Here is a 21,767-nt window from a genome sequence, read left to right on the forward strand (position 1 = left end):
GCACAGGACAAAGCACTCGGGACAAAATGTATGTGAAATGGTTTGATACAGTAATGTTTTACTATGTTATTTTAGTGAATGCCACTTTTTGTCATTTTCAAATTTCCCACCATTCCATCCCCCGTACGTCCCGACGCTCGCAGGGGACGGAACCCAGATGACAGAAGCCGGCATCCGCCGGATTACATTGCCGGGGACACTGCAGGAGGGACATCGCGGGAGCGCAGGACAAGGTAAGTGATCGAGGGATCGTGGCGCAGCGCCGCATGGTAAGCCCAAGTGCATCTCAGGGTTACCGCTTGTGGTACTGAAACTTTATCCCGAGCTACACTCGGGAATACCGCCAGGGAGATTAAACACAGCAGAACATGAACTCGAAAATAACAGGATTTTTTACTTTGACTCTAAAATCATTTTCTTTGAGTTAATTAAGGGACACAAGGTTAGAGGTATTCTGAGACATATGGAATGTCAAAAAGCAGTCCAACCTAGGGGTGGGCAACACAGCAACAAACCCTTAAAAAGCCCACACACAACATGGTAAAACTAAGGGATATTTTCAGCCAGAAGAACTGCCTGAAGGACCTTACATCCAAAGCCTGCATTGGCTAGTTCTTGAACATCCACCTGATAAACTAAGATAAGAGAATTGTGAAGAAACGACCAGATGGTGGCCTTCCAATCTGGGAAACAGATGCCTGATAGATCTTGGGCACTTACTGATCTAGTGTAATGATCCTTCATAAGAAAAGGTCCAAACTTGTCCTGAAGCCAATAGGCTTGAATGATGAGCTGCCTAAACCACCTTGAAATGGTGAAACAAGAGGCAGGCAATCACTTACACAGACCCTCAGGAATGATGAAAACAGAAGTCTGAGAGGAGCCATAGTTAACAGGTAAATGCAAGCTACTGGCACCATATCCAAACAATGAAGGGAAATCTCCTTAGGATGTACCGGAGAGGACAGAGGGAAAGAAATATGAATTAGGTCAAATGAAGAAAACCTTCTAGGTAGAAAAGATGTCCTAGGCCTCAGGACAACCTTGGCTCTGTGTAAAACAAAAAAGGTGTTTTCTTTAAGAGTGAGACACAAACTCAGAAACTTGCCTTGAAGAAGTGATGACAATAAGAAGGTGAGAGATGAGAGATGATAGAGGAATACCTCTGATAGATTTAAAAGACAGTTTTTGAAGAGCTGACATAACCAAGCTGAGATTCCATTGAGTCACAGGTGGACATACAGGTGGAGCAACATCCTGTGCAAGGGCTTTCACCAAGGTGTGAGAGGCAAGCAGTGTTTTAAAAAAAAATAAATAAATAGAGTCAATATCTGTCCTTAATAGCACTCAAGGCCAAATGATGATCCAGAATAGAAAAGGTCAGGAAGCATCCCATGAAATATTTCCTGGGATGGAATTTCCTTGTCTCACTCTATGAGATGCACACTTCCCAAATATAATGATAGACCTTGTGAGAGGTTAGTTTCCTAGCTTTTAGGCGTATAGAAATAACCAAATCAGACAAACTCCTATCTATTAAGACCTTTTAAGGTCCATGTCTATTATGATCTTCAACACCCATATCATTAAAGCCAGTGACCATAAAGAAAGGACCTAAACTCATCCTTGGGACAAAAGACCAAATGATCTGGAGGAACCCAAAGAGTGTCTGCCAGGAGTCTGATGAAGTCAAAGTACCACATCTGCCTGGGTCAGATCATCAGAATGCCCTTCTTCTAAATCCTGCAGGACAGACAAAGAAAGAATTTAAAAATTTGAAAGGCATACATCAAGTAGAACATTATCTCACTGAGTCACATAGTTGTTACATAGTTTATAAGGTTGAAAAAAGACACAGGTCTATCCAGTTCACCATGTGTGTGTTTGTATGTGTGTGTGATTTTTATTCCCATAGCCTTGTATATTCTGCTTCCCGAGGAAGACATCTAACATGTTTTGGAAGTTGTCAATACTCTCAGCTAGTACCACTTCCTGCGGCAGGATGTTCCAAATTTTACTGCTCTAACAGTAAAATACCCTTTTTGCAATCTAAGGTTTAACCTCCTTCATTTTACCTCATGTTCTCGCGTTCTGTTCAGGGACCTTAGAATAAACTATTTATTACAGTTACTGGAATCACCTTTGATATATTTGTACATTGTAATCTTACTCCTCCTTAAGTGCCTCTTCTCCAGAGTGAATAACTGTACTCTAGGTAATCAATCCATATAGTTGAGGTCCTCCATCCCCCTTATTAGTTTTATTGGCCTTCGCTGAACTCTTTCCAATTTAACATCTTTCCTGAGGATTGGTGATCGAAACTGAACTGCATATTTAAGATGAGGCAGAACCAGTGTTTTAAAATGGGGTAGAATAATTGATTTATCTTTTGTATATACACCCTTTTTTAATGTATAAGAGTATTTTGCTAACATTGTTAGCTGTGCCTTTGCATTGCATGCTATTGCTATGTCCGTGATCTACAAGTACCCCCAGATCCTTTTCCATTAGTTATTCACCCAGGGAAGCCTCTACTAATGTGTATTTTGCATATTTTTGTCACCCATGTACATCACTTTACATTTCTCAATATTGAAACTCATCTGCCATGTAGATAACCAACCTTTTATTTCATCAGTGTCTTCCTGTGATGATGCTCCATCTAGTGCCAAATTTATTTCCCTGCATAATTTGGTATCATTAGCAAACACTGAAATTAAGTTCTTAATTCCAACCTCTATATCATTAAAAAAAAAATTAAACAGCATTGGCTTCATGAAAGAAGCCTAGAGCTACCCACTCACTTTACATCATTCTTAGAATGAGTCATTTATCTCTCTTGACTCGTTCATGTAACCAATTTCCTATCCATGTATATATACAATTTCATTAACTCTAACAGGCCCTATTTAATAGATTAAATGTTTATGCGGTACAGTATCAAATGCTTTAGCAAAGTCTATAGAAAATACATCAACGGACTTCCACCATGCAATTTTTTGCTTACTTCCTCAAAGAACAATAACAGGATGGTCAGACCAACCTTGCTGATTGTCGCTCTAATTTCTGTAGTTTCCTGGCATACATTTCAACCCTTTTTTGTAAATTCATATCATTTTTGCTCTATGTCACAGAGTTGGTACTATTCCAGTGAAAAGGGTGTCTTTAGAAAATTAGAAATAGCCGCTATAACTAAGCTAAGTTCCCTAAGGACTTGTGGGTGTAAGCCCTCTGGACCAGATGATTTGTTTTCATTACTTTTCTCTAGTTTCTGATGTACCTGGTTTTCTGTCAGCCAAAGAGGTACTTTCAGTGAATAGTCACTACTGTTAAGACCATCAAATGTGTATTTTTCACCTACTGACCTATTTGGAAAAATTTAGGGGATTTGTTTTATTTGCTGTAGCAATGTGTTTCTTACATTCTACCGGGGGTGTTCAAGTCAAACCAGGACTTTAAATTTTACAGGTATAAAAAAGGATGCTACCATGACAGTACTACATGCAGTAGTAGTAAGTGGCAAGTGTGTCGTATTACTGATAGGCAGTGCACACGTATCGGACCAGTCCAGAGACCATGAATCAAGATGGCAGACAACAGTGGTACTGCGTGCATGGAACAGCGTGTGGTGATGAAGTTTCTTGTGAATGAAGGCAAAGCTTTCCAGGCATTCATTAAATGCTGGGATAAGTGTATAAATGTAGCAGGGGAATATGTTGAAAAAATACAGTTTCCACTCCTTAAAACTTTTCTTTTATTATATAAACTCAAAAGTCCCAGTTTGACTTGACTGCTCCTCATATTTAAGCTGCATTGATTATTCACTTGCATTTCTTGTTGTATTCCTTGTAAATCTGAAATGCTGGAGGTGTCCCTTCTACTTTGTTTTTTTTTTAAGGCCTGTTTTTCTGATTATTGATTTTTTACACTAGAAGTAGGCCATGTAGGTTTTAATTTTGTTTTTTTTATGTTTGTTAGCCAATGGCATTTGTATAATTTATCCTTAAAACATTCACACTTTTCTTGTGTGCTTTGTTGCAAATATTTGGTCCCACTGAGTTTTGTGCAATAAGCATCCACTGCTGTGGCTAAAGGATCCCTGGATCTGGAGTCAAACTTGCTCAGTTTTTTGTTGAATCTGAAAGCCAGGGGTTCCACATTTGATGTTCCCCACCTGCAATAGAGGTCTTGACACATGTGAAGGAGAAGAGACCAAAGGTAGGAAGTATTTCCCCAAATCCAGGCCTGGATTTGTGAACCGATGGATATGAAATAACCTGGTCCTGGGTGTCAGGCAAATCAGTGAATATAGAGATTGTACTTTCTTGTCCCATGCAGCCAGATTGTTGCAACATCCTGGAGTGGATTTGGGTTTATGGAACAGCCTCAAAGCCCTGAACTTTCATACAAAAGTGGAGACTTGGACAGTTACTGAACCACAGTGTCTGAACATGGGAGCAGAAAATTAAGAGTTTCTCTTGCAGAAGAAAAACCTTGTACTGAGCAGTACCTAGAATGAAACCTAGATACCCCAAGCAAGTCGCCTTTGATAACTTCTGAAGGTTCAGGATAAAACCGAATGTCTGTAGATTCTGAACAGGATGTTGGGCATTGAATAGAAGGGTCTGTGCCGACTGTTTCTTCAGTAGGAAGCCATTCAAGTATTCCACTGTTGGGATGCCTTGTGAGCATAGCAGGGCTCACACAGGAGTAGAAACCTTGAAATGGATCCTTGACTGTAAACATGGCAATAACCCAAGCAATAGCAAGAGGTTTGTCCTCTCAGGCTAAGGTAGTACCAGGAGGCAAAACCTGCTCAGGATGTATGTTTTCAGTCAAAATGTTTGGCCTTCGTGTGCATCACACATGATCTGATTGGACAATATCATCCAAATGAAACTAATTAAACAAATGCATGTGACATCATCCAAATGAAACTAATTAAACAAATGCATTTGTTATTTTTTTATTACTTTTTTTCAGATTCAATGGCATTCATTTCTGTATCCATTTGCAGATTTGTATAACCTATTCTGTGTCAATATCCTATCCTAATATCCTGAAATTAGGGCATTGACCCAGAATAGGGTGTAGATTCGCACACTGGATCTTAATCCAATAGAAAACTTGTGGGGTGACATCAAAAATGCAGTTTCTGAGGCAAAACCAAGAAATAGAGAAGAAATGTGGAATGTAGTCCAATCATCCTGGGCTGGAATACCTGTTCACAGGTGCCAGAAGTTGGTTGACTCCATGCAACACAGATGTACAGCAGTTCTCAGAAACAGTGCTTATACAACCAAATATTCATTAAGTGATTCAAAGGAAAGCAAAATCTTCTAACATTTTTCAGTTTTTATAGTGAATGTTTGCGTTTGTAAAGAAGAATACAAACACTGCTATTTTTTTGAACAGTCTAATATTCACTTTTCTTCAATTTTTTTAGAGGAACAACACAAATTTGATCTATTTTTCTTCATGTTTTGATTTGGAATAGAATGTGTAGTGTTCCCAATGCATTTGTGTGTATGGAAATAAAAAAGGTATTAGAAGGATTTTGAGCTTTATTCACTTTTTTCAACACACTGCTATTATTTTGAACACAACTGTACCATCTGGTCATTACCTTTTGTATTTGCTTCCACAAGGAAAATGTTAAGAATTTCTTTATAGACCAGGTGGAAAGTTAAATGCCAATGCTCTATATCTTTCTCAGAAGCACGATCTGAGTCCCAAGCCCCCATATAGGTGAATTGATCAGTGGAGGCAAGCAGCAGCCTGTAAATTGTCAATATCCATCCCCTAGGACCTGCCTCCCGTGTATTTTGAGCACTGTTTAAAAGGACTTTTTTGAGTACAAATAGAAAACCTACATATACACTATCCAATACCCACAGTTGATCCAGAAGAAGGCAAAAAACCCAAATAAAACATGATCCAGTTTGATCCTGCATGAGAAATAAATTCCTTCCTGATCCCCCGAGAGGCTGTTGGATATTCCCTGGATCAACTTTACCTATAAATATTAGTATCCAGTTATATTAAGTGCATTTAGGAAATAATACAGGTCTTTCTTTTAAAAATATACTGAACTGGCTAGAACCAGCTCTTGAGGGAGTCTATACCACATTTTCACAGCTCTTACTGTGAAAAAGCCTTTCTGTATTTGGAGATTAAATTTATTTTCCTCCAGACCAATCTGATCCAGTCTTGGGATCCAGGGATCCAATTGTGTAGGTCATAATTGCCTTTATAAGGACTGCACACTTTTAAAAAAGCACTATGTTTATAATACTATGGGAAATGGGAACAAATAATGCTATGAGAAGAGATTATTCTGCATGTCGACCACAAAAATGTGTTTACACTCAGTGTGCTAAAAACTGTTAATAGATTTACTGCAATATTAATAAAATCATGTAAGCAGCAGTTTGCAAATTATAGCTACCCACTTGCCAGTGGTTAGACGTTACTATGTCCAACATCTGAGACTTTAAAAGAAAGACATTTGCTGTGTGCCTGGAATTCATTTACCATTTAGCAACACTTATGTTGTCTGTTTTTTAATTATCACCTGTTTTCTGTAAAAGAGATCCCTACACAACTGCTATAATTGTGACATTTGTAAATGTCTGTGAAGATGGGTAAAGTGGTTCTAAAGGCTCAAGGTTTTTTACTTTCATGTAATCTATGCATGAAGGTATAAAATCTTCTGTGTGCAGCAGTCCCCCCAGCCCCCCTCCCCCCAATCCTTACCTGAGCCCCCTCCGATTCAGCGACGTTCTCGACAGCCTTTGCAGTCTGGGGACTCTTCCTCCTCATTGGCTGAGACAGCAGCAGGAACCCATTGGCTATCACTACTGTCAATCACAGGTAGTGAGCCAATGAGGAGACATCGGGGTGGGGCCGAGCCTTGGCTTTATGTGTTTTATGGATGCATAGTGCAGCAGCTCAAGGACGAACATGCAGCAGTGCCCCCAGGGTGAGCAGCCTTCCCTGGGGGCACTGCTTGAGGGGGAGGAGCCAGAAGCACCGTCAGGGACCTGAAAAGAAGAGGATTGGGGATACTCTGTGCAAAACCACTGCACAGAACAGGTAAGTATAGACATGTTTGTTATTAAAAAAAAACAAAAATACGAAGCTTAAGCCTGGGTTCACACTGACACCGCTTATAGTGCAAAAGAAGGAGTCTCACAGCCATCCAGGGAGCGTCCCAATACGCCAAACGCCTTAAGGGAGAGTGACGTCAAGACGCATACCGGAACCGGAAGTCGACTAGCGTCCATTTTGGATAAGGGAGAAGGACGTGTAAGCGTATTGGGACGCTCCCTGGATGGCTGTGAGACTCCTTCTTTTGCACTATAAGCGGTGTTGAATTTTATATCATGTGAGCAGTTGGGAATAAATATTTAAACTATAAATCCGTTTGGCGGTATTATACTATGTTGTCCTATATCTTTTTTTGGAGACATTGAAAGCAGAGGTCTGAGGAGCCCAGAGAGTGTCGCAGCAACAGGATATTTATGAGGCTTAGTCTGTGCAGCCCGTGGAATGTGATAGGCATACTTTATATGGATGGTTGGTAAGGGTACCCTTACATTAAAATAGAAGTGTACACCTGTTGGAATTGTTTTTTGGTGTGGCACTAAAGAGTGGTATACACATTTTATTTTCACTGTGTGATCACGTTTTTTCACATTTTCTCACTGTTTTTTTCACGGATTCACTATATATGAAGTTGATTTATTTAAAAAGATAATGCACTATGTGAATTTTCCTTTTTTTGAGGTGGATTCGGTGGCAGAATTGGCTTGATTGATTTTTTTGAATTTTTTTCTTCTTTCTTTTTGATTGATTTCTGTGGATTTTTTTGTGGATTTTTATTGACTATATATTTTTGGACTTTATATTTAAGTAGTGGACTATTAAGTTGAATATTGGGTGATATATTTAGGTATTGCACTCACGTGTTATATTTTATTTATTAATTTATTAATTTTTGGATTAATTATATAAAAACACATTTTCATTGATATAATTTGGTACACCTTTAGGGAAGGGTGTTGATTTGTGTTGTAGGGGAGTCACAATAATTGGAGGTGGTTATTGTATAAAAATTAGGAGCATCGGTTGTGTCTATGCAACTGCTTTGTCCCAATTGACATGAATGGAACTGCCTGCACTAGGGTGCAAGGAACACCTGTGCATCCCTGTGTGGGAAAACTCTTGCACAGGTATACTCATAAATACTGTATGCCCGTGTGAATGTGGCCTAACAGTCACCAAACATTCACTGCAGGTGAATCTTACTGTTTCATGTGTTTTTCAATTGCAGTAATTAATTCACCAAATTACTGGCAAAAGTCACTGCTTTATAAATATGCCCATTAAGGCTCATTTACACTAGCGGTACACTCTGAAAATTGATATGTGGTGGATCACTTTAGGAGGATGTTTGATAGGCAGTGCGGAGGTGCTATGCTGTCTCCTCACTACCTGATTTAACCCTTAATGCCCTGCACATTTGTGCTGCAACCACATGCTTTACACACAGTTGCAAGGCAGTTGCGATACTACTGAACAGCACAGGAGGGATATTTTTTGCCAACGTGTACACCCCATTTATTGTCTTTGCAGCTTAAAGCGGAGTTCCACTCACCCTGTCAAAAAATAAAAGTCAGCAGCTATAAAAACTGTAGCTGCTGACTTTTAAAAAAACAGCCACTCACCTGTCCCTCGGTCCCGCAGTGTGTCCCTTGCAGCCCATTTCACCGGCCGTCCTGTATTCCAGGAAGCCGGCATCTTCAGTGTGGGCACCCGGCTGTGACAGCTTGCGACTTCACAGCCGGGTACCCACTGCACATGCGCGAGTAGCGCTGACCTTCATGAATGGTCCTGTAGTCTTCTGGAACCTGCCATGTGTCCCAAAAGACTACAGGGAGGGAGGGAAGACACCATCGGAAATGGGAGTGGGTACCTGTCAAATTCAGATGCCAATCCTTAATGGGGAGCAGTCCTTAAAGAGGAGCTTCCCCTTTTGGGTGGAGCTCTACTTTAAGGTGAAACAGCTGGGGGGGAGGGAACAATTTGATACCAGTGCTATATTAGGTACAGTCCTGCATGCCACTTCCTGTTGGTCTAGACCTGCCTACCTCTTGCATCCCGCCCATGTAGAGGTAAAACAATTGTGATAATGACAGTGATCTTGTTCAAAATTTTTATTAATTTCAGAAACATGAAAAAGAAGCAAGCGTAGGACAGTCCATGAACATATACAGGCAAAAACAAATACAGAAAAATATGTTGTCCTGCGGGGAAGAAGGATTATTGCATGAAAATCTTGTTACAAGGAACCATATAAAACATGAAGGTACGCTGTAGTACAAGGGAATATAGGATCTAAGTGTACAACTGAGAGGGAGCAATGTTTCCAATCACCATTTGGGGGTTCAGTATGAGGCGTGAGGAGGGGGGCAAAAGTGAGCTGGAAAAAGAAAAAGAAAAAAAAGGGGGGGGGGCGGGGGGAGAATTAGCAGAGACTAAAATTGAGAGTGGAGGAGAGAGAGAGACTTCCAGAAGACAATAGAAAATCTTGGAACCAGGACAACACAAAGCGTGGCTCTTAGAACTATCTCAATGCAAGATTAGAGGACGTCAGGGAAGGAGCAACGAGTCATCAAAGTTTGGTGGAAGGAAACGGTCCAGATCGATAGAAACTTATGGACTGAATCTAAAATAGTGATGATAACGATAGTATTAATTAAGGCTTAATGCTTAACTCTCCTGCAGGAAGGCCACTCAGATGCTTCTCTGATGGTAAAAAAATATCCAACTGAAGTCTTAAGAAACTGAAAATTCTCAGAGGTCAGTTTTCAGTTTCCCTCTGTGCTCAGTAGTTCCTGCTACCGATACCTATGTAACTACTGTGTCATGTAAGGGGATCATCAGGAAAAACCAGGTGCAGCCAAGGACCAGAAGAGTAACACTTCCATAAGTGTCTATTTCTAAAAGACAATGATTTTCATCATTGGAGGAACAAGATAGTGATAGTCAGGAGCATGGCAAGTCTCAGAAACATCATATATACACTCACCGGCTACTTTATCAGATACACCTGTTCAATTGCTCAGTAACACAAATTGCTAAACAGCCGATCACATGCCAGAAACTCAATGCATTTAGGCATCTAGAGGTGGTGAAGACGGCTTGCTGTAGTTCGAACCAAGCATCAGAATGGGGAAGAAATGGGATTTAAGTGACTTTGAATGTGGCATGGTTGTGGGTGCCAGACAAACTGGTCTGAGACCATTCTGATGCTCGGTTTGAACTTCAGCAAGTTGTCGTCACCATGTCTAGATGCCTAAATGCATTGAGTTGCTGCTATGTGATTGGCTGATTAGCAATTTGTGTTACTGAGTAATTAAACAGGTGTACCTATGTATGCCAACATTTATTGTTCAGCTGAATGTTTGATACTGTAAAACTGAGTATCACAAATCGTAACTACACTATGCTGCCAAAAGTATTGGGACACCCCTTCAAATAATTGGATACAGGTGTTCCAATCACCTGCATGGCCACAGGTGTATAACATCCAGCACCTAGGCGTGCAGACTGCTTCTACAAATATTTGTGAAAGAATGGGTCGCTCTCAGGAAATCAGTGAAGTCAAGCTTGGTACCGTGATAGGCTGCCACCTGTGCAATAAGTCCATCCGTGAAATTTCCTTGCTACTAAATATTCCACAGTCAACTGTTAGTTGTATTGTAACAAAGTGGAAGCAACTGGGAACAACAGCAACTCAGCCACGAAGTGGTAGGCCATGTAAAAGGACAGAGTGGGGTCAGCGCATGCTGAAGCACACAGTGTGCAGAAGTAACCAACTGTCTGCAGAGTCAATAGCTAAAGACCTCCAAACTCAGATTAGCACAACAACAGTGCATAGAGAGCTTCATGGAATGGGTTACCATGGCCGAGCAGCTGCATCCAAGCCGTACATCACCAAGTGCAATGAAAAGTGTTGGACCCAGTGGTGTAAAGCATGCCGCCACTGGACTCTAGAGAAGTCTGATGGACGTGTCTGGGTTTGGAAGTTGCCAGGAGAACGGTACTTGCCTGACTGCATTGTACCAAGTGTAAAGTTTGGTGGAAGGGGGATTATGGTGTGGGTTTGTTTTTCAGGGGTTGGGCTTGACCCCTTAGTTCCAGTGACGAGAACTCTTAAGGTGTCAGCATATCAAGACATTTTGGACAATTTCATGCTTCCAGCTTTGTGGGAAGAGTTTAGGAATGGCCCCTTCCAGTTCCAACATGACTGAGCACCAGTGCACAAAGCAAGGTCCATAAAGGCATGGATGAGCGAGTTTGGGGTGGAGGAGCTTGACTGGCCTGCACAGAGTCCTGACCTCAACAGATAGAATAGCTTTGGGATGAATTAGAGAGGAGACTGCGAGCCAGGCCTTCTTGTCCGACATCAGTGCTGGACCTCATAAATGCGCTTCTGGAAGAATGGTCAAACATTCCCATAGACACACTCCTAAACCTTGTGGACAGCCTTCCCAGAAGAGCTGAAGCTGTTATAGCTGCAGAGGGTGGGCCAACTCTACGGACTAAGACTGGGATGCTGTTAAAGTTCATGTCTGTATAAAGGCAGGCGTCCTAATATTTTTGGCAATATAGTGTATATTAAAAATTCATCCAAAATAGTATTTCACTGCACCTTTCTTTGCACATTCATTCTTTTTTATGCTTAAGATGTACTCACTGTAAGTGGTTACCACTGCCTTCTGTATACTCTACACCACTATGTATTACTACTGTTATTCTGCACATTCTCTGAAAGCGCAATAAAAACTATTGAACAAAAATTCATTCAAAATAAATCCCTGAAAGCTATGTATGTAGACTTCACAGGCGTGTTAAAAGTCAGTTCAAAAAATGTGTGAATGCCATCAAACTGATGCGGCTGCATCTCTCAACACATTCACGACATTGAAAAGGCATTTTAAGAAGGATATATAGGTGAACACCTTGCTTGTATATTACATAGATCATTGTATAGACTTATCAGTCAGCAAGAGCCTGAAATTAATACGTGAATACATGAATAAGGTCTTGTTAGAGTAAGGGTTTACAGGAAGTAAAGCAGGTCCATGTCTAAAATCTAAATGTACAAAGGGGATGGAGATGTACTGTATCTGCTACTCTGTGATGATATTGATTATTGATTATTGTTAGGAAATCACAAAAATGAGCACAGTACTCAAGGAGCGCTTTGAAACCAAGTCTCCAGGAGATATATTCTTTTTTGTGTGTTTTAGTATGCAGTCAATAAAGATTTGGATTTTATGGGCTATACTGAGTTGCCAGCTTGATGTTACTATGGATCTGATTGTTTGAATGCAGGAGCACTAGAGCCATAGTATTGATCCTCAGGCACCAGGAGCTGAACCTGCATTTGAGCTTGGGTATTGTATATTTGCTGACATATATGTCTTTCTAACTAGGTATTCAAAAACTGTGTAAGAAAAATGAGTTCCTGCTAAATCAAAGCACTAAAACTGATAAGATAATTAAACAGTTTGTCATGGCAGAACGCAAAAGGTGTATGCACACCATAGGAAACAGCATACCTAAAGTTTGAAGAAGAACATCCTCTACTAAACAATGGGTAGTACAGATAAGCAGTGGGGACACTTTTATGCATTGCAACCACTACATGTTGAGATAGTGGTGCTGCCATGTTACAGCACTGTAATTAAACTCTGGCACAGTGTCATCAACACAAACAAACTTCAGTTTATGGGTTTGGAATCACATGGCCAATGTCCCAGGTGCAGTATATTAATAGCTAACCTATGACATATGTTCTTGTTTTTACTCTTGGATTGATGCTTTCTGCAACCGTTTGCTGTCTGTGCATTTAAATTTTCATGCTCCAAGGACTCCAGAGGTTTGTCTATTGGGAATTCCCAATGCCAATTCTCCTACTCTACAGCAATCCAAGTGAAGATAAGATAAGACAGTATAGAATGGGAGAGCCTGCTCTAAAAAGTTTTATAAGATCTGGTAACCTTGGTTGGACTCCACCTTAGTTCAATCTTCTGACTCTATCTACTGATACATTGTTATAATCTGTTACCTTCAAAACATGCATGTTAGGTCCAGTTTTCTAACTAATGGCTTTGAGTTGTGCTCTTGACCAGAGGTGAGAGCTAAGTATGTATCTGTGTGTTGTATGTATGGTGTATGAATATTGGTGTTAATCATTTAGTGTTTTTGGCTCAACGTGGCCAATTATTGGTTTTGTTCGGGCTAAGGAGTTATTGGGGTTGATTAACTAAAGGCAAATAGTCTGAGTACTGCAAGTGCAGTTGCACTAGAACGGAGGGGAAGCTCTGAAATGAGGGAAAGCTCTGCTGATTTCTATCATCCAATCATATGCAAGCATAAAAGCTGTTTTTTTTTAAATTTTCCTTGCAGGTTCCCCTCAGATCTAGAGTAACTGCATTTGCAGTGCACAGACTATTTGCCTTTAGTAAATCAACCCCATTGTGTTTATTGTTGTACCTAAAATTGCAAATTTTAAATAAACATATTTAAAAAAATTAAAGACAATAAAACATAATGTATCCCTGTCCAGCAAAAACAAATCACAGTAGCATTATCTTCTACTATCTTCTGCCTGCCAAGAATCATTTGGTTGTGGTAGCTACATGAGGATTTTAGAGAATCAATGTTTCAGCTAACAGTTGTATTTGAGGAAAATCAAGGATGCATAAAGCTTGCAAAATGTAAAAAGATCAATGCCAGTATCAAGCACAGTGTTGTCAGGTACAATTAACTTCAAGGAACAAAATGTGATTGTGCTGGAATACTGCGAAAAACATAGGATGATAGTGGATGTTATGACAAATCTTCTACCAAAGGCAAAGTTTTAAGAACACTGAAAGAACTAGTGGTTGAGTGGGGAGTGTTAGCATGTTGTTTATGAAGACTTACTGTAGGTGCAACAGCTGCTCTTATATATTATTTGGTGGTTTGATTTAATTTCCTGTCTCTGTGTTGCTGTTGTTTTCCAATGGATCAGGAAGGACTCAGCTGTGCAGCCAGCTTTAAATTAGCCTTGAAAAAGGCCAGAAAAGGCTTTGGGGCTATGTTTGGGGTGCATGGAGTTTCTGCTGGGTTCACCGAACTTTAGATGAAGCATGGGGGAATGAGAGACTGAATGAAGAGAAATTTGAGGCCAATCACATTCCTCTCCACCTGTAGAGCTAGTGGTGTGCAGTGTTTCTCATTTCCCCATGCTTCACTGCTTTATGGATCAAGTGTAAGATAGCCTGCACCATTATATTGTTGTGAGACACCGGAATGTTTACCAGCAGATCACCTTGAGTGGCACTACAAGTGGTTTCAGGGTACTGTGAGTTAAACTTTGGGTGAACCCAAATTTTCCCAGTTCACTCTTCCCTGATTATCAGATCCAGTTTATTTTCTATCCCATTGCAATATGGGTGATATGTTTAACTATAGCTGTTACACACTATTTGCATTTTTTTTATCTACTAATATCTATTAGAGACGTCAAAGTCAGATTCAGTGACAAAAGCCACAAGTCTTTTCTTCCTACTCAAAATGCCAGGGCACACAGTTTGAGAAGCAGTACTTCTTTTCACTTTGATAAATCTTATCCATTATTTGTTCATACCTATTCATATGCAAACATATTGTTTATTTATTCAGAGTCTTTGCACTGAATCATTTCATCTAACTCATTTTATTATTATATTGCATTTCATTTCAGTTTTTATTAACCTAAAAGGTGTGTGGATATACAGTAAAGGCCAAAAAATAAATACACTGGTGGTACAGCAAGTACTTGAAAAATGTAGCAAACATGTTAATATATAGATTAATAATCTGTGTTGTTTAAAGAAAAAAAAACAAATGTTAAAAGGTCTGCTATGCTATCACTGGATGATAAATTTAGCAATAGCTCTTGATATTGGGCAAATCACAGGTTCACTTTCAATTATAGAATAATTTAGATATCAAATATACAACTTTCAGAAATACAACAGAGTATTATAGGAAACTGTGGATTTAATGATACAAAACTATAAAAAAAAACAGCTTGCTTCTCGGCTGTTCCAGAACTTCACATATAAAATATGTATTTTGACCGCATCACTTCTAGGAAACGGCACAATCTGCAACATACGGTAATCTGACATCAGACACTCAATTATCCTGCCAAATACGTCTTTTACATCTGACTATTTAAGAAATGCTATTCGTTCCATTGTTGATGTGAAATTTATGTTGGAAAAGCAGTAAGTGTTTCATTCATCATCTCCTGTCACACTTACAGAATACACTGAGGCAGCTAATGTACTAAAGTTTATAATAGGTGAAGGGGTGACATGTTAGAAAATGGTGCATTCAGAGTCATGTTGGCACCATTGTCTAACAATATGTCTCCCTTATTTATAAATTTAAAATTGTAATAATAAACACTGCCTGTACATCAAAACAGATGACTTACCCAAATTTGGCAACTTTGGAGTGTGCAGAAAGAATAAAAATGAAGGATGTTTTGGCAGTCCTATAATTTGACAAGTTCAATAGTTTATCCAGAAACTAGCTGTAATGCATTGGTTTAAGGCTTCAGAGGGAGGTATAGCAAACATCCCCAGCCCTAGCTTTATACCTGAGTACAATGCAAGTCCCTCAGTTTTACAAGACAGAAAACGCCGCACCAGGTCTGCCAGCCCCACATTGCCGCAATAACAGCGAACAGGTGCCGGCCCAGCTCATAGCTGATGATGCAGGAAAAAGAAAGTAAGGACAGCTTCACTACTGTAGAAGTCACCTTTATTTAGAAAATCGTCAATTAAGGTGAAAGCATACGCCTAGCAGGTCACCTTGCTCCTACGCTGCTATTGCCTTGGTGCTTCTACCCTGTTTTGCTATTTTCTAAGTAAAGGTGATTTCTACAGTAGTTCGGCCATCCGGACTTCCTTTTTCCTTCCTCAGTTTAATACTGTGAAGTGTGTACCAGCCACTTTAAGCACCTTTCAACTTGAATATTGGAAGAAAAGGTAAAGTAGTCGAAATATAATCCAGAATAACCCCAATCAGGAATGGTTTATCAGCAGATATATAAGGCCAAATTCAGCACAATTATAAAGCAAAATCCTGGAAGGTCCACTAGTCAGGCAGCCAAAATACTGGAGGACAGAGCAATAATTTAAAGTGAACTTGTCCGGAAAGAAAATATAAGGGCTGATATACCTTTGAAATTCTAGTTGCCTGGCTATATTGGAACCCCATTGACCTAAATACTTTCACAAGAAAAAGAATACTGATCAGCAAAATACATTTTGCAGTCAAATTAGAGAAAAGCCCATTAAATGCTTTCTATGTGTTCCAATGCACACAGCATACCTAGAAGTGGAGCTCCACCCAAAAGGGGAAGTCTACTTTAAGGCCTTGTCCCCCACTCCCCGTTAAGGATTGGCACGTTTGGGGAGTAGGGGGGGGCAGCGGGTACCCGATTTTAACAGGTACCCGCTCCCACTTCTGCTGCTATCACTTATACGATTAGAAGTTCTCTTCCTCCTTTCCCCCCCACAGTCTTCTGGGACATGTGACAGGTCCCAGAGGACAGCGGGACCATTCACAATGTGCACGGCCACTCGTGCATGCGCAGATGGCACCTGGGTGTGAATCTGCAAGCTTTCATAGCTGGGTGCCCACACTTAAGATGCTGGTGCCAGGGACACAGGATGGCTGGTGAAACCGTCTTTGGTGAGGACACCGCTGGATCCTAGGACAGGTATGTGGCTGTTTTTAAAAATTCAGCAGCAACAGTTTTTGTAGTCAGTTGCTGACTTTTATTTTTTTCACCAGAGACTGTAGCTCTGCTTTAAAGTGATTCTAAAGGCTTAAGGGTTTTTTACCTTCATACATTCTACGCATGAAGGTAAAAAATCTTCAGTATGCAGCATCCCCCACAGCCCCCCCACAATACTTACCGGAGCCCCAAGGACACACAGAGCAAGGCATGGGAGCGAGCATGCATGAGTGCCCCTGGAGCAAGCAGCTTGCTCTGGGGGCACTTAGAGGAAGGGAGGAGCCAGGAGCTCCGGCGGAGGAACCGAAAAGAGGAGGATCAGTGCTCCTCTGCACAGAGCAAGTAAGTACGTATAGCATGTTTGTTATTTATTTATGTATTTATTTAAATTTTACCTTTGATATCACTTTAAGAAAAAAAAACATTTCTTGTTTCTCAGAAGATGGCCTCATTGCTGAGTGCAGGCATTTCTGAACAATTTCAGAGTTAGTTTGTCCCAAGCACAGCTTTAGGTCCTTCTCTCATTAACTTACAATTCAGGAGGTCAGTTTCTAAATCTTTAACCCTTTGTTAGGACAGACAGTGTTCAAATCTAATTTACAACCGATAATGAGTTCTGCCACCATAGTACAGAGAGGGTTAATTATGGCAATCATAGCTCCCCAGCCTCCTCACAAACAACAAGATCTAAGTAGGATTTTTTTTAGTGCTGGAGTTATCAGAAGAAAGCAATTAAAATGTTAAGCAGCAAATTTTCATTTTCTTTTTAAGTTATGTTATGTGAATGGGAATATGTAACAAAATATAAATTAGGTTCTATCCTAATTTGGCTGCAAAATTGGAAGTACACTTTGAAAAATAAGTGCACTTTCCTTTTTGTCCCTCTAAAGCAGTGCATCACCAATGCCCAAGTTGGGCTGCCAGTAGCACTGATGGCTCACATAGCCAGGTTTCATGGCTGAGTTGCTGTTGTTCCCAGTTGCTTCCAGTTTGTTATAATACCACTAACAGTTGACCGTGGAATATTTAGTTGCAAGGGAATTTCACAGACAGACTTGCACAGTTGTACAGGTGGCAACCTATCACTTTACCACACTTTAATTCACTGAGCTCCGGAGAGCGACCCATTCTTTCACAAATGTTTGTAGAAGCAGTCTGCATGCCTAGGTGCTTGATTTTATATACCTGTGGTCATGGAGGTGAATGGAACACCTGAATCCAATATAGTGTGTGTGTATGTATATGTGTATATATATATATATATATATCCATGATGAAATTTCATATTATCTTAAAAGGATCTATCAAGCATTCTATAATTATCATTACTGGTCCTAGGGTGCCATCTGGTGGTCAAGTGAGCTAATGCATATGCAAACACAGGGTTGATGATTATGCTGACCCACCAGTCATAGAGGAGATTATACCTTCTGGGCCAGGTTTCTAAAAAAATGTTATGAGTGTATTGTTTGCCACTTAATAAGATGGCAAGTCAGGTGACAGAAAGGAACAATACATATCTGAAGAAGGACACATTCTCATGACCATAGGACGCCATCAAAGGAGACAGGAGCAGACTCATAATCACATATAACCAGACTTCACCGCCCTATCTATATCTGATACCTCACTTAGATCAAGGCACACAGATCCAGCCTAACTAGATGCAATTTTGGGGAAGACCAACTCCACCTATTAGTCAGCAGCCATTTTAGTAGAGTCTGGCCAAATAGCCATTTTTAAAGGGTAACTATATTTTCCTTATCTATTATTGATTTTTCTGTATGCAAGTATTTTATGCTAGTTGATTTGCCACCCCATTAGGTCTCCTAACAACCCAAAATTTGGTTATTTTAATTTGCCTTAACTGGCATAACTTTAGACAAACTTCACCTGGTAATTCTACTGCAGCAGGTTCACAGATCAAGTTAGTCAAACACAGATTATTTTCTGCCAAATTGTATCCAGTTGGTTAGGTCATCTACAGAAGGAGAAAATCATTGTATTCAATCTCATAGGTTACAAATAATTTTTGAACTTCACTGAAAAATATAGTGTTTGTGTCAACCTATTAATCAAACTGTGGTGTTTGTAAGCGACTTATTGTAAAAAAAAGTAACTTATTTTTGATATTGTGCAGTCTATACTTACATCAATCTTGTTGGGTTGTTTAAAGAATTCTGCTTGGCAAAATAACTCAAAATATTTAATTTAGTCATTTTAATTATTCTTATAAATCATTTTGTATTGGTGGCACTGTGGTTTGTTTGATTTAGCTGACTAAATTAATTGTTCAGGTATTCCCTGACAGGTGCACTGAGTGCTCATATTAAGGCCAACTGTAGGAGGGCCATGTAGTCCAGGGCATGGGTGCAAGATCCCCCAGAGTTGCCAAGATGTAGTCTCTTGCAGAGCCCTTTGCAGAGCTGAAGTCCATGCAAGATGGTACAGAACACAGTAAGAACAGCTGTCTGCCCTGACTCCCCTGACCTTCTCCTGAAGGTCCTGTAGTGGGGTGCATAAGGCCTTGAGGGCCAGGCCAGAGTCTTCTGATGTGGTCATGCCTGGAATGAGTGTGCCATCTGTGAAATCGCCTGGCTGAGCAGAGCAATGGAAGAGACATTGGGAAGAGGCAGGTATACTAATGAGAGCACTTTTATGATAGAAGATAAATGCTGAGGACTGTGGTGTTCCCAAAGAGAGGAGTGGAGGTGTTGAGGGAAGATGGCTTAAAACAGATGTGCTTGTGTTCTGCACAGAGAAGATGACAGCTACAGAATGCCTGTTCCTATGTAAGGCATTCTAATTCTTATAGAGTGTAAAATGTGATGTTAGATGTCAAGGATATCTTCTGTGAACTAAAACCCATCATATAAAAGTAGAACCCTCTATGTTAACCCATCAACAGGGAAAATTGTCTTGTGCTACTTCATGGACAGAGGGATCCCTTTTCTTATGTACAGGGGAGACAGTTACCACAAGAACAGGGAAGACTGTCCTTATTACTACATACACAGTCTTTACTTCACATGGACAGGGAATTCCCTTTCATGTCCTGCATGAACAGTGTTTACTCCATGTACTACATGGGCAGAGGGTACCCTTTGATGTTACCACATGGGCAGCGGATAACTTTTAATGTCACCATGAGACCCCCCCCCACATTACTACAGGGACAAGTTAGACTCTTCCATATTACTAGATAGCCAGGGGTTTTAATATATGTAACTCTAAGGGCAGGGGAGACGCCCTCCATGTTACTATATTGATAAGGGAGACTTCTACCTCTTACTACATGGACAGGGAAGCCCAGTCAATGTTACTAGATGGTCAGTTATTTCCATATCTCCTAAAGCTAACATGTAAAGTATGCAGCGCATGCATTTTTTTTAACACTAACATTTTCAGTGTTATGGTCCCTTAAACACTATCTGAAAATAACACTAATCTATCAGGTTAAATTTTGTCCTAGCATTGCTATAGGAAACTAGAAGCAATGAATGGTAGAATACACAAATAAAAGCTGAATGTTGTTTCATGGCAAAATAAATTCCTGCTGGTTAAGAAGAACTGGTACTGTATAAAATGTATGAAGTAATTATTTTCTCAAGTTCCTCTAATAATTGAACAATGAATTAACAAAAAACTACAAACTGGATGAAGGATAAGGGCCAAATGTTTGGTATGCTTGAAAGTCCCAAATTCACAAAATGCAAGAAGGTATCTCAATACATCCTGAAATAATTACTGCACATTAATCCTCTAACTTCATCATTCCAAACCATCTTATCAATTCAGAGTTGCAAAACTTGGATGGTTGAGTTTCAAATGTATTGAAATGCAAAGATAGTGAAATGAGATAAGTGGCATGCAAAGAAAGTGGGGGATCTCTTATACAGTACGTGTTGGCAAATATAGCATAGATTATTATTATTATACAGGATGCAGTTTTCGCAATGCTTTACAAAACAATGGAAGACAGTACAGTTACAATACAATTCATGACAAGAGCGATATGAGGGCCCTGCTCATAAGAGCTTGCAATCTTAAAGGAAGGGGCAAGTGATAAAATGGGTAATACCTGTGGGGGGTTGCTGGGGAAAGCCAAAGTTCCATTTTTAGGTAGAAGTGATATAGGTTTCCCTGAAGAGATGAGAGATGAGTAGCTATAATTCATCTGATACATTTTGCTTTCCTTTTTTTTGAATATTTTTGCATTTAATAACTACCCTGTTTGATATGTTTTTTCAATACTGTTATAGACATGTAAGCAATTAATCCTTTTAAACATAAAATTGCTGCACTGCCTCTGACAAAAACTACTTTAAATAATTAATTAAATGAATGAATGAACTCCATACTACACAAAGGGTCCCCACAAATGTGCATGTGCTATAATGCCATGTGAATTGGCAATTATATCCCTCCTCCCCAGTGACTAAATCCCAAATAAACCAATAAGTAAATACTAGGTACTTGAATGACAATAGTACTAAAAATAGCACATATACAATGCCATGAAACTGTATACAATGAAATTGTATATTGTTTTATATAGCACTATTGTTGTTTAAGCACCTTGTATTTACTTATTGGTTTATTTGGAATTTAGTCACTGGGGAGAAGGGATATAATTGCCAGCCCATGGGGCATTATAGCACATGCACATTTGTGGGAACCCTTTGTGCAGTATGGAGTTCATTCATTTATTTAATTAATTATTTAAAGTAGGTTTTGGGAGAGGCTGCGCAGCAATTTTTATGTTTGCACTCACACATTTGTTCACCAGTACACATTGTGATTTTGCCAGCATCAGCCAGTCTAATTGATCAGTTCTCTGCACAAGTTATACTCAGACAATTAATCCTTTTGTCTTGAATTGTACTGTCTCCCATTAACTATAATTCGTCTG

Source organism: Staurois parvus, unplaced genomic scaffold (assembly GCF_062004578.1).
Source record: "Staurois parvus isolate SC_StPar_1 unplaced genomic scaffold, SC_StPar_1.0 ptg000089l, whole genome shotgun sequence".
Classification (NCBI taxonomy): Eukaryota; Metazoa; Chordata; class Amphibia; order Anura; family Ranidae; genus Staurois; species Staurois parvus.